Source organism: Heloderma suspectum, chromosome 7, assembly GCF_057233095.1.
Source record: "Heloderma suspectum isolate Gila_16-S chromosome 7, 16-S_ref, whole genome shotgun sequence".
In the NCBI taxonomy this organism is placed as follows: domain Eukaryota; kingdom Metazoa; phylum Chordata; class Lepidosauria; order Squamata; family Helodermatidae; genus Heloderma; species Heloderma suspectum.
In genome coordinates, this window is record NC_139464.1 from 100,413,519 (window position 1) to 100,426,940 (window position 13,422).

The 13,422-nt window shown below is 40.7% G+C and overlaps 1 pseudogene; it reads right to left on the minus strand.

Moving 5' to 3' along the window:
* Window positions 1–5,192: 5,192 nt before the first annotated feature.
* LOC146340100 (uncharacterized) lies at window positions 5,193–7,810 on the minus strand (annotated as a pseudogene).
* Window positions 7,811–13,422: the final 5,612 nt, after the last annotated feature.

A 13,422-nucleotide genomic window follows, 5' to 3' on the forward strand; every position in this document is an offset into this window, starting at 1 on the left:
GGGACTAGGGACCTGTTCTTACTCCTCCTCAGAAGTGCTGCTGCTGGATAACTTAGTCTCTGAGGGTTATTCACCTGGGGCCATGACAGGAACAACCCTTGAATGATTGGCCTCAATGGTATTATTTTGCATCTATAGCCATGTAAACATAGTCAATTCTTTCTGGATTTCTAGAGCTTCTAGAATTCCACGTGCAGACTGTGGTACAATCTTCAGGGGGGGGTTACTTTCTTGCAAAGGAGCATCACACATGGCTGACAATATCATTTGCCTTTCAGGCTCCCATTGGAAAGTAAGAATAATGTTATATTACTGAAATATAGCATGTCACTTTTATTACGGTAGACTAGGGATGGTGTGGGTGCCTGAATCAGTCCGAGAATCTGGCAGAATCACCCCTTCCCGTACCCCCGAGCCCAGCTTGCCGAGCCCCTGCCCCTGCTCTCCCCTTGCCTGTGCTCAGCAAATGGCCTGCACTCACCCTGGTGGCCTTGTTGAGCTTGGTGGTCACCATTTTTTGAGAAATAAAATGATGATTGCAAAAATGTGCATATTTGTACACACACGAAAATGCACATTTTTGCAAATGCGTATATTGGCGTATCCATGAAAATGCAATTTTTTTAAAAAAATGTGCATTTTTGAACAGACACAAATATGCACCTTCACAAAAATGCACATTTCACACAGGAAAATATGCACATTCGCAAAATGTGCATTTTCACACATACAAAGACATGTGCATTTTTGTGATCGCCATTTTATTTTTCAAAAAAATGGTGACCACAGAGCTCGACAAGGCCACTGGGGTGAGTGCAGACTGCTCGCCAAGCATGGGAGGAGCTCAAGTGTGGTCTGGGGACTGGCAAGCAGGGACAGGAGCTGGGTGGGCATCCGGAGAACCCCAACAGGGGTGAGTTTGCACATCCCTACGGTAGACTGGTTAGCATATAAACCTTTGGTGGAATTATCTACACATGGAATGTGATGACCACTTTGCTTGTGTTCACATGTAAACTGAAAGTTAGAGTAAGGGAAAGTATACACAATTCTATGTGGTTGCTATGATTCCCACAATTGTGACATTTTTAATCCTGCCATGCTCATAGTTAATTGGAGCAATTGCATGCAAATCAGTATGCATGCCCTTTGGGTTCATATCTCCATGCCAATGTGGTCAAATACTATCAAATTCATATGCAGGAAATCTGACAGTAGTGATATATAGGGATGTATGAACCTCCCAATGTCCGGTCTGGGGAGGGGCTCCTGCTGCAGGGCAATTTGGGCTGCTTGGGGCCCTGCGGATTCTTCTGGAGCCCTACTGCATCTGCTGGAGTTGGTGGAGCAGCCCTCCAGCTTTCTAAAAAATGCAATATGCTAATGGAAGCTGCCCTTAGCCTATCATGGGAAAATTACAGCTGTAAAGGGTGTATTTTATGCCATTTGTGGCCCTAAAGCACTTACTTTTACATAAATTGCAGCTGTTCATGGCTGTATTTATGCAAAAGTAAGTGCTTTATGGCTGCAAATGGAATACAATATGCTATTTATGGCTGAACGTTCCCTTCAATAAGCTAATGGTAGCTGCCATTAGCTTATCGGGGGGGGGGGGTTAAAGGCTGGAGATCCACCCCACAGGAACTCTTCCAGATGCAGAGGTGAGTGTGGCTGGCCAATGTGGACTTCAGAGGTCAGGTTCTTCAGAATCTGACCTCATGTGAGTCCGCAGTGGATTTCTCCAACATCCCTAGTGCTACACATGTGTTTAGTGATGTCATGTTCTGACCAGCCACTTCATTTGGAAGTGATGAGAAAGGCATCTGGACTGGAGTGAGGGTGTTGAACCTGCACAGACCTTTAATGCTGTTTGCCTACATCTAAAACTTAAATAGCCATAGATGGATGAAAAAATAAGGTAGAGGCAAGCTCCTTCATAGTTTTGTGGAAAAGAAAGAAAAGTAAGACTCAAGGAAAGAAAAAATACTATTCCGGCTGCTAGAACAGTAGGGAATAGAGTCTCTTCTCTTTAAGCAAGTATTCTGCCTCAGGTACTCTTTGACCCTGCTTTGTTGCTTGATCTGTAGATGGCAGCATTAGTGCTTTCTAAACCTTCAACTGGTGAGCCAGCTTTGTCCCTATCTCACTGATGAGATGTTGCTTCTGATCTTCATGGAATACTAATCTCTTGATTGCACTACTCTAATGCTTTGTATATTGGGATGCCCTCAAAGATGGCTCAGTTCCTCAAGCTATGGCAGAAAGCAGCAGTTCATCTTTTGACTAGAGCCAGTACAGTACTTTTAAGGCTGGCAAGATATATTCCAGATATATATAAGATATGTATTGCATACATCTGGTCCCAATTGGTAATCTTGTTCCTGTATTTCATACAAATGCAGTTTTCTGAACTGTATTAAATGGCAGCCAATGTAGGGATATTATCAGAGTGTGAATGGTTGTAGCCAAACTATCCCTGCCCAGTCTTAGCTAGGGAAGTTGTTTGGTGGCACAAAGGCCACTTGAGTGTCTAGAGGTAAGGCAGATTTAATAACACCTTCAAACTCTGAACCTGGTCCTTCAGGGTATTGTGACCTTCTTCAAAATATGCCAAACACCATCTCACAGGTCAGACAAACCATCTACCAACAGTTTCTCTGTCTTCTCAGGACTGAGGTTTCAGTTTGTTGGTCCTCATCTAGTCCATTAGTGATCCAAAATACTAATCCATAACCACCACAGCCTCATCTAAATTTACTAATCACACCACTAGGATAGATAGATTAGTCTATAACCAGTCCATGACACTTTTACATGTGTTCATTCATAAGTTTGTTCCATCTGATTTCAACATTAATCTGTGTCCCCCTCCCCTAGAAATATGTATTCCTAAACATGTTTTATCTAAAAATACTCATTTTAAAATGCATGTTGATATGGTTTTTGTTTTGTTTTTTGATATGAGAACTGCATCACAAAATTTGAAGTGCTAAATATGTTCTGATCTGCACATCAGTCCAGTAGGTTTAATTGAGGTCCATTCCTATCAGAATTCACAAATACTGGATTCCCCAAGCATCCCTGGAAACCACAACCCCAATCCCTGAAGGAGTTCATTACGCACTTTCAAGACAGACCTCCACAGAACACCACAGCATAACTACCATAGGCCAGAGAACTAATCCAGCAGGACCAGCTTTTGAAAAGAGCCATTAATGTCATACTGGAACTGCTGAAGTACAGTCACTGTCCACAGTCCCCGTCTCAGACAGTTGTTCCTGAAGAATACCAGGTTCCATGGTATCATAAGCCAATAAGAGGTCCAGGAGAATTAGAATGATCACACTTCTCCTGTCCCTCTTTCAGCTGAGGTCATTCATGAAGTCAATCAAGAACCAGGCTGGAAATTAGATTCAAATAGAGTCAGAAAACGGGTAACATTGAATAATGTCTTGACTTATACTGTGAACACCCAGGTTCATAGGCTGGAAAAAATGTTGATTTGCTGAGTCAAGTCAGGCATTTGATTTAATGCGTCCATTCAGCTATGTTTGTAACATGGTATCTCAACTGAACATTGAAATTGCAGTAACTTGGAATGCATCTTCAGGGCCCTTTTGTACATTTTATGTTTCGTATACCAGCCTGATCCCCACATCCATTTTTAATGAAATGAAAAATAATGTGGTATCTCCCTTGAGATTTTATATCACAATGAAACTTGGTATGTACATATATGGCACAGGTCTCCATTTGAGTTTTGAACACCAGCTTGGTAATTTATGCACCTTAAAGAAAGGGGAGAGAAAAACGTCAAAATATATTGCCATGTGTTGTCTGAATCAAAGTCTCACAAACACTGAACTTTACTGGTATATGTATTAGTTGGTCTGGTGTATAGACCAGAATAACCACTGATGGGTGAAACTGTCCATGGGTGAATTTCATGGGTCCATGGGTGAATCTGTCCATGGGTCCATGTCACTTTTGCATGTTTATTCTAGGGCTTGGCAAAGGTCCCTCCCCCACTGTTATCTGACCTTTCTTTGTAACAAAGATAGTTGAAATTTGAGGGCTGTGATGTTCCTGCCCTGTGTTCTACTTTCTCCAGCTTCCACCTGATGAAACCGAGAAGAAACCTCCCTCCCACCTTTCACTCACTCCCAAACGTTATTTTAACCCTAACTAAGGGCACAATCCTATGGCTGCTAGTCAGCAGCTAGACAGCCATAGGATAGGTTGGTTCCTAGGAAATGCCCTTCACCCCCTCCTGCACTGCCTCACAGGCAGTGTGGAATGGCCCCATGCTCTGTGCTTGGAAGAAGAGTGTGGAGTAGCAAAAATGGGAAGTTCCTGGGGGCATGCCAGGGCAGGGAACTTGGAAATGCCAGTACGACACATCCAACATGTTGTCCGGCCACCACTTCCCCCACTCTGCCTTCCTGTGGCTAGACAGCTGAAATCGGCCATCTCACAAATGCAAGGCGGCAATCCCCCCTCCACACTTCTCCTGCCCTGCATTGAATAGGCAGTCGCCTCTGAGTCTGGAGGCAGCCGTCTATCCCAGTAGGATTGCTCCCTTACTTGGGTTCCACTTAACAATGCAAGCATATACATTAATATGACATGCATCTGTTACAACTCCCCCCCCCATTACAAAGCAGAGGAAAGAACTTGACACCCCCCCCCAATTCATTTCAGAGATTTAAACAGGAAAGGTGACAACAGAGTCCGTTCAATAAAATTGTCCATCAGTTGAACTCACCATTTCACCTGTAAAAACAAAAAACAAACAAACAACAACCTCAGCAACACCATCTACATGCCTTTCCCTGAGTCAGGAAAAAGAAAAATATTGTTCTGAATACTCTGTTGAAAAGAACAATACTTAGTCCTTTGTTGATTGAAGATCCTCATTTGATTGCAAAACAGGGTGGACAGTCCATCAGCAACCACGTTCTCTCGACCAGCCCATGTTGGATCTCAGCTTGATATTCCTGAATTTTCCATGACCAGCACTGCAACAATTGGTTGTGGTTTTTTATCATCTGCAACCACAGCAGAGCACAATGACTGTTCTGGATCATGAACTTCTGGCCCCAAACGTATGGGTGGATCTTCTCCAGTGCCCAAATCACTGCCAAACATTCTTTCTGAATAGATGAATACTTCTTCTCTCTTTCAGATAACTTTCAACTGTAGTAAGCCATGGGGTATTTTACTCTCTTCTTCTCTTGCAAGAGAACTGCTCCAACTCGAGATTCGGAAGCATCCATGGCTAACATGAATGTCTTTTCATAATCAGGAGCTATAAGAACAGAAGCTTCACATAATGCTCGCTTTAACTGTTCAAAAGCCAATTTACAATTCTCGGTCCAATTTACTTTATCAGATTGATGTTTCTTAGTTAAATCATGTAAAGGAATGTCATTTTCTCCAAAATTTGGGATAAACCTTGGATAATAACTGATGACTCCTCAGAAAGCTCTTACTTGTTTCTTAGTTTGGGGGATTGGCCAGTTCTTTATTGCTTCCAACTTGTTATCTAGTGCAGTTCTATAGCCATTTCTCAAAAATCATTTGAATCTCTATTTGCATTTTAACTTTCTAACCACCTTATCAATTGTTTGGCTGTATAAAACTTCATCATCCACAGCGAATGCAGTGTAGCTTATACAAGGTAGGAGGGCAACATCAGTGTTATGAGACCTTGATTCTTGAGGAAGCAACGAACAAAGAGTTTGCCTGTTCCAGTTGTGTTTATCAAGGTCTACAAACATGCCAGACAGCAAGCAACCTGGATTACCCAAGAGGTTGAGACCATTAATTGCTTCTAGGGGTACTTTTGCTAACCTGACAGAACTTGAATGCAGTTCGGTGCTGCCATTGTTACATTTGCTTCCTCTTTCCCATGCACCAAAGTCTGGTATACGGTATGCTCTTTCACACAAAATGCCAAGTTCTGTATGAAGGACACCTCTTTAGCTATATTAGGCCAATAGAAATTGGCAGCCAAACATTTATGAGTTTTACCAATTCCCATATGACCAGCTATGAGTTCATCATGAGCTAATTTCAACCTCAGTATAGCTGAGGGACAATCAGCCGCTTTTCAGCCTCACAATTCTCCCCTTTATTTTGTGGCAGCCATTTCCTGTATAACAGACCATTCTCCCTGAAGATTTGTTCTTTGGGGGCTTCACCAAAAGACCATTCTGGTGACTGTGACTGTGTTTTTAATACTTCTAAACTCGGATCACTCTCAATAGCATTTCTGAATCCACTGTCAGCTTGAGCTGAACCACTGAAAACTGCTAAGTCCACTGTCTCACTGCCTGGCATTTCACTTTGGTTGCTAGGCAACAGCTTCACTGACACGTCTGTCTCAGACACTGTGTCACAAACTCCTTCTTCCTCTGTTACGACAGATTCACTGTCCTTTACTACTTCCTGAGACCTACTCACAATGTATATTTGCCTCTGATGAGACATAATATCTTTTCCCAAAATAAATTATTCACATTGTTCAGAGTTAACCCCTACTTCAAACTCCCTCAGAATCTCTCCAAGCTACACTGATTTTTTGTATTTGAACAGGTTCCCCTCTTATACCTTTAATTTTAATGTTTTTTTCTGAGGTAATATATTTTCTGGATTAACTAAAACTGACCATATTTAGGAAATCTCAGCACCAGTGTCAAGTACAGCTACATATTCATTTCCATTTAGGTTCACTTTTTCTCTGAAAGTGTCATTAAATTCACCTACTTGGTTCCACACATCAACATATAGCAAAGTGAACCCTCAGATTGCTCAAGTTCTGTGTGCCTTTGAATTTGAATAAGTCTAACTGAGGTGGATTTTTCCTTCTCACTCAGTCTTGGACAATTAGGTTTAATATGTCCAAATAAACCCACAGTTATAACAAGTTTTGTCTGTGTTTCCAAATAAAGGTTTTACTTGAAATTTTCTCTCAGGATTCTCAGAGGTTTGTTGATTTTTTTCCTTATCAACTTCTCTCTTAAACCCTCCAGATTTATTTATCTTTCTATTCTGATAATCTTTATTTGTTCTACCAGTAAGATTAAATCCTCTGTTTAAAGCAAAGTTATCTACTAACTCAGCAGCATCTTTGACAGGTTTTGGATTTTGATCCCGAACCAAAAGTTTTATATCCCAAGGTAACTGATGCAAGACCTGATCCAAGATCATAAGATTTCTCAGATCTTCTTTGGATTTAACATCAGCACTACTGATCCATTTCTCAAAATAACCAGTAAACCTATAACCAAATTCCACATAGAACTTACATGATGTTACTGTAGTGTTCTTAAACCTCTTTCTGAAAAATTCTGGCCCATATCTAAACCTTTGTTATTAAAGGTTTCAAAGTCCACTACCTCATCCACAGGAAAGCTACTATATTCCTCAAATACTTAATCAAACTAGGAATAAATCTCAGATAATCATTTGGAGCTATATTCCACATCTGAGCAGCTTTTTTCAAGTAAAGTGAAAAACTTTTGTGGATCTTCCCCAACCACACATGGGGTGAAATCTTTAGGGGATAATTTAGGAGGTCTGGTTTCCTCCTCCATTCTCATTTTATCCTCCTTCAATATTTTCACTTTTTCCAATTTAATCCTTTCTAATTCCACCTCTCTCTCTCTCTTTCTCTCTGTCTCAACTCTGCTTCTTTTAACTGTCTATCCTGTTCTTGCTGTCTTAGTTTTTCCAATTCAATCTCTCTCTCTCTCTCTCTCTCTCTTACTCTCTCTCTCTCGTAACTCTCTCTCTCTTTCAGTTGCATCTCTGCCATCAGCTTCTCTCTGTTAATTCCAAGTTCTGAGATGACAGAAATGGGGGGGCAGGGCTAGAGCACTCCCTCTCCTCACATGTTGATTGTACACCAAGCAAAACACCTGGATAGGACTTATAAAGCTCAACGAAAGATCAGAGGAAGAGAGGAGAGAGAGAGAATAGTTTTAAACTCAGGAAATAGAAACTTCATTTGCAAAAATGAACAAGAAACTACCCTCCTGACTGGTTGGAGTTGGACAAAGAAAAAGCTGTGGCAAAAAAAAAGGCACAGAAGCAAAGAAAAGAAGAGAAAGAAAGAGAATGAAGAAAAGAAGGCCAGAGTGCTAGAGTAAAGAAAGTGTCATAGCTGCTGGAACTGGAGAACTGATTGAGAGATCTGGAGCAATGACAGTAAGAAATTGCTTGGAACAGACCTGAATAAAATAGTGACACAGTCTAGTTAGGTTAGCTGGATATATTTATCCCTGATTGTTTGGTTACCTTATTGTTCATATGGGTTTATGTTCATGTGTCTGTGGTGTGGTATGTGTATGTTCCCATTCAGATTTTAAAACCTTTTCCTATTGACATTTTTCTTCAGTAAAATGTAAAGTTTGTTATTTGAAATGTTGCTGTCTCTATTTTGGGTTACCCAGCCCACATCTAACATCCAACTCACACACTATCTAAAGCAGATACCTGAGACCTAGAGAGTTTGGGAGCTGGTTTGATGAAGGCAGCCAGAGAAATAAAGTTTTCCACCTGTTGGCAGCAGAAAAGGCCACAGAAAGGGAAGAGCAAAATGGAGTGTGAGCAAACGATTTTGCCTGTTTTCCCTTCCCATCACAGAACAAGGTGTTGCCAGCAGGGACGTAAGGATTGTGCAAATTCTGTTCCATCTGTGTTTCGCAGATTGTCAAGCACCTTCTGTTCCATCCTCTGCCCATCAATGTAATAGGATTTTTGGTTAGTTTCTGAATTTGTGCAAATTCACATATGCAAAAATGTGCAAATTTCCCAAAGTGCGCATTTTCACACTTTAGCCTATGGGGAAAATGCATATTTGGGGGCCTTTTTCATTTTTGCAAATTTTTCTACAACAAAATTTCCATAAAATTCCAGAAAGTTTAAAAAAAAAAAATCTGAACGTCTGCAGAATCTACCCAATGATGAAAAGCCAGTCCACTGCAGAATCTGTGGGTCATATTCATAAAAACACAAACTCATTTGGTTTCGTTGTGGATTTCTCCAGCATCCCTAGTTGCCAATTTGTATTGTACTGGCACTACATCACCATGTAGCATTGTTTCAAAGGGGCATTCGTAGCCCTATTTTCAAAGCACTTGGCAGCTGGGCAGCAGGATGCTTTGCCAATCTGCAGCTTTATTTTCAAAGGTTAAAAAATGCTTCAAAAAACTGTGGACCAGCTCATAAATAAAAGTATAAGAACTACTGCTCCTCCCACCGGAACATCCATCCTCCCTCTTGATCTCTGAGAGGATTTTTGACCCCCTCATGACCCAATCAATTATGTAGAAATTCAGGGGTCTCAAACAGACCCTAGTTGTAGGGTGTGTGTTTTTACCCATACTTACTTTCCATTTCTGTATTAACTTGCAACCTTCTTTTTAAAAAATAACTAATTTCAAAATATTTATTTAAATAAACATCTTAATATGTATTTAAATATATATATTTTAATGTCTATTTTGCCTCAAGACATGATTTATATAAGTGCAAATAAATGCATATGTTGATACGTTTCAACTGCCAAGAATTGTGTCGCAACTTTCTGAGAAGTGCAAAATCCAGGGATGGCTAACTTCTGATCCACACTTTAATCTGAGAGGTGAGGATCAGGTCATTTTATATAGGAATTCACAAATTTCTTGGGTATCTTTCCAACTATACATGGAAAGCTATAGATAGAAAAGCCTGTGATAAGTAATTGGAAACTCTTTTAGCTCAAACAGTAGGCAAGAGGAAAAATCCAACTTGAACTGCCTATTAAAGAACCCAGTTATGTGGTGTGCTTTTGGTGATTTTCATATTACCTCGCTTTCCTGCTTCTAGAATGCTTGATATTAAAGCTCATGCCAAAGCAATTATTCCACTAAAAAATGTGGGGACGGGGACCTGCAGGAATTTTCCTCAAAGTGATATACTTGTTGTTTCTACATACACACAGAGAGAGAGAATACTGAATTATTTTCTTGACAAATATGACTAGCTATTTAGTAAATTATTGCTCAAATTAACCTGTCAAACTAACCATGTTGTGCTATAATGATAACACATTATAATGTCCTAAAGATGAATTTTACTACTGTTGTAACTGGCTGCAGGGGGGTTACTGATTGATGAATCAATATTTTGTAATGGGCTGGTTTCTATGTTTGTGTGTGTATGCAAGAATGCAAATATGTGCTCATTCTTTTTGATGTTTGGATAATTGGTCAGATAATTACATTTGTAAAATTGCAGGGGGAGGTATGACAAAAATATAACTAACGCTCTGTCATCAATATATTGAGGGATCACATAAAGGAAGATGACCTCAATCAAACACAGAATGAAGCCAGTGTCCAACTGTGCTAGAGTGTGGCTAATGTGTACATCAGGAGTAAGCAATCTGATGCCCTTCAGATATATTGGTCTACCATTCCCATAGTCCCTAGCCAGCATGGCCAGTGGTCAAGGATTGTGGGACTTGTAGTCCAAAACATTTGAAGTGTGCCAGGTTGCCTCCCCCTGCTCTAACTCCAACCTGGTACCCTCCAAATTTGTTGGAATACAGCTGCCATCATCCCCACCCATATGGGAACTGTAACCCAACACATCTGGAGGATGCCAGGTATACATTAAAGGGATGCTAAAAATAAAATACCCTGTTAAAACATTCAATAGTGTAATAATACTTTTTTCTTTCCTTTTTTAAGCATGGTAACTACAGCAACTACAGGTCATCCTGTAAAAAAATTATGTCTAAAAGCCACAGTATATGGTTTCAATTAATTCCAGAATAACATTTCTTCTTAGTCGGGAAAAAAAAAACCGTATCTGATCCATTTGTTTAATCCCAGTAAGACTCCATGCTCATCAGAAAACTGTAAATACAATAATTCCAGGGCAGAATTCCATGCATAAAGAAGAGAATGCAAATTACTTCACATGGTGGGGGAGGGCGAAGACAGAATGTATTTATTTTCCTATGGATGTCTACTGAACCTCTAGATGGACCTTCTGATGTGACCTTAGCTCAGGGCAGGCAACCTAGTGCCCTTCAGATTTGGGGGCTACAAGCCCCAGCCAACATGGCCAATGCTCAAGGATGATGGGAGTCACTGACAAAAACATCTGGAGGGAAGAAGATTGCCAACCCCTGCCTTAGCCACATGGAAGATGCTGCAGCATGTAACCCTTCTGTGCCACGCCAGGAATGAAAGAAGCCCCCAGTCTCATTGGAAAAACCAATGACAGGGAGCTGGGATAGCATTAGCAAGAAAAGGATCAATGGTGTGGGCTGTTTCCACATGACAAATTCTTCTGTTACTAGGGGTGGTGAAGTCATCTCCCCCACAAACAGCTTGCCTTGAAAAACATTTGAATTCTTTTAATGTCTGTGTTGAATGTTCAAAAACCCTCAGAAGCCCCAAAGGGTGAAATGCATACTCTTCCCTGCCAGTTTCTCCCTTCCCAGTGTGAGGGCTCTTACCTTTGCAAAAGCAGGTGGATTAAACACAGCAGAAAGGACTCTCTAGGCCTGTGCTTGGCTGAAAATAGGAAATGCTCAGTGGGGCGGGGTGTCATAATTTCCTCCCAGGAAGCATGGGGCTGCAGTTTCCTCTGCCTCCTGGTTAAATTCAGGAGGTGAAGAGAAATACAACCCCCACTGATAAGCAGCAAGACATTTCAAGCCAAGGATGGACCCTGGAAAGCCATCTCACTCTGTGTCTAGTGAGACCTCCCCATGGCTGGTTGCCCCTTCCCCTTCACAAAAGTTGGGAGCTCTTGGAAAGAGGAGAAAAACTGGCAGGGCAGGGCAGGGCTGGCTAGTGGCAGGGGGCAAATCCATTTTGAGCCAGACCCCCATTTAAAGGGAGCTCGGCCCAAGTCCAAATGGAACAGAGGGTTTTGGTTTTTGGTTTTTTGAATGGGGAAAAATTTGAATCTCAAGCACACACATCCAATTTCATGTGTGACCTCATTGCTAGCTATTGTCTGGGCAAAACTTGAAATAAACACGCTGCACTTCTAAGTTTATATTAGAAGGGGCCCTGCAATGCATCTTTGGTACTTTGAAATGAAATGTGCTGTATTTATTTATTTACAACGTTTACATACTGCTCCACATCTAAACAGATTCCAGAGCAGTGAACAATAAAAGATAAAAGAATACAATACCATATTAAAATATAAAGAATGAAAAAACATAATAAAAATAATAAAAAACAGAATGCCAATAAAAACCATGGCTGGTCAATCAAGGAAGCCTTCTTGAAAGATCTCTTCAGCAGGTGCCAAAAACAACACAATGTAAGCGCCTGCCTGACCTCCAGACACAGGGACTTCTACAGAAAGGGAGACACTCCAATCAGGCCATAGGTCCATGTGGAACCACCAGGAGCATCTCATCCGATGCTCTCAGTGACTGGGTATGTTGATGAGAGAGAAGGCACTCTTTCGAGTATACCGATGTGTGAGAAATTCATTTCAGTTTGTTTTGGATCAGGATTTACCCAATTGTCTACTTCTTGACCGAACACAGACTTGGATGCAATCTGTGGTCAAAGTCCATGCATTTCCAAGCTTGCTGTGTGAATCATGGACCCCCCCAAAATATGTTTGGCAGCATGTGTACATTTGGAAAATGTGCATGAAAAAAAGTGTACTTTTGAAAAATTTGCACACGTATGCTTTAACCAATGGGAGAAGATTTGTTCTTCTGAATCTGTACATTTCAAAGATGTGTACAATTGATGTGTATATTTGGAAAACTATTCATGAAAATATGTATGGATTTTCATGCAAAAAGAAGAAAAGACAAAAACAAAGCTCACCATCTGATATGGACTTGAGTCAGATGAGCTTCAAGATGGATTCGGAGAACTCCGGTGAACTCATGTTTTGCTGGTTTGCCCATTCCTTCTCAAGTATTATGATCCCAATCCAGTTCTCATCAACTGAGTTGTCCAGAATAGGTGACCTTGGATGGTGGTGTACATCCCCATAGGCATCAATGGTCTTAGTCACTTTAGTCAACACCATTCTATTTGTATACCACTGTTCTCTGTATACATTAAGCTAAAAGGAGATGCAACTGCTATGTTCAACTGGACTTGAGTGAGCATTGCCATTCACATGAACATATGCATCTGAAACTGCTTCTGTCCTCAGCATGGATCACCATTGCTGGATCATGATAACAGTATTTAGGATGATGATTTTTATATTCTCCTTACGCCTATTCTGCATCATTTTTAAATGTCTCATCCTACAACAGAAGAAAAACAGTCTTGGGTCTTCAGTGCAAATCATCTTTATGGTCTTGCCTAAATATACACTGCTAAAAATTGTTCATATTTTAGGCATCCCTTCTAATAGCAAGTTAAATTGATATGT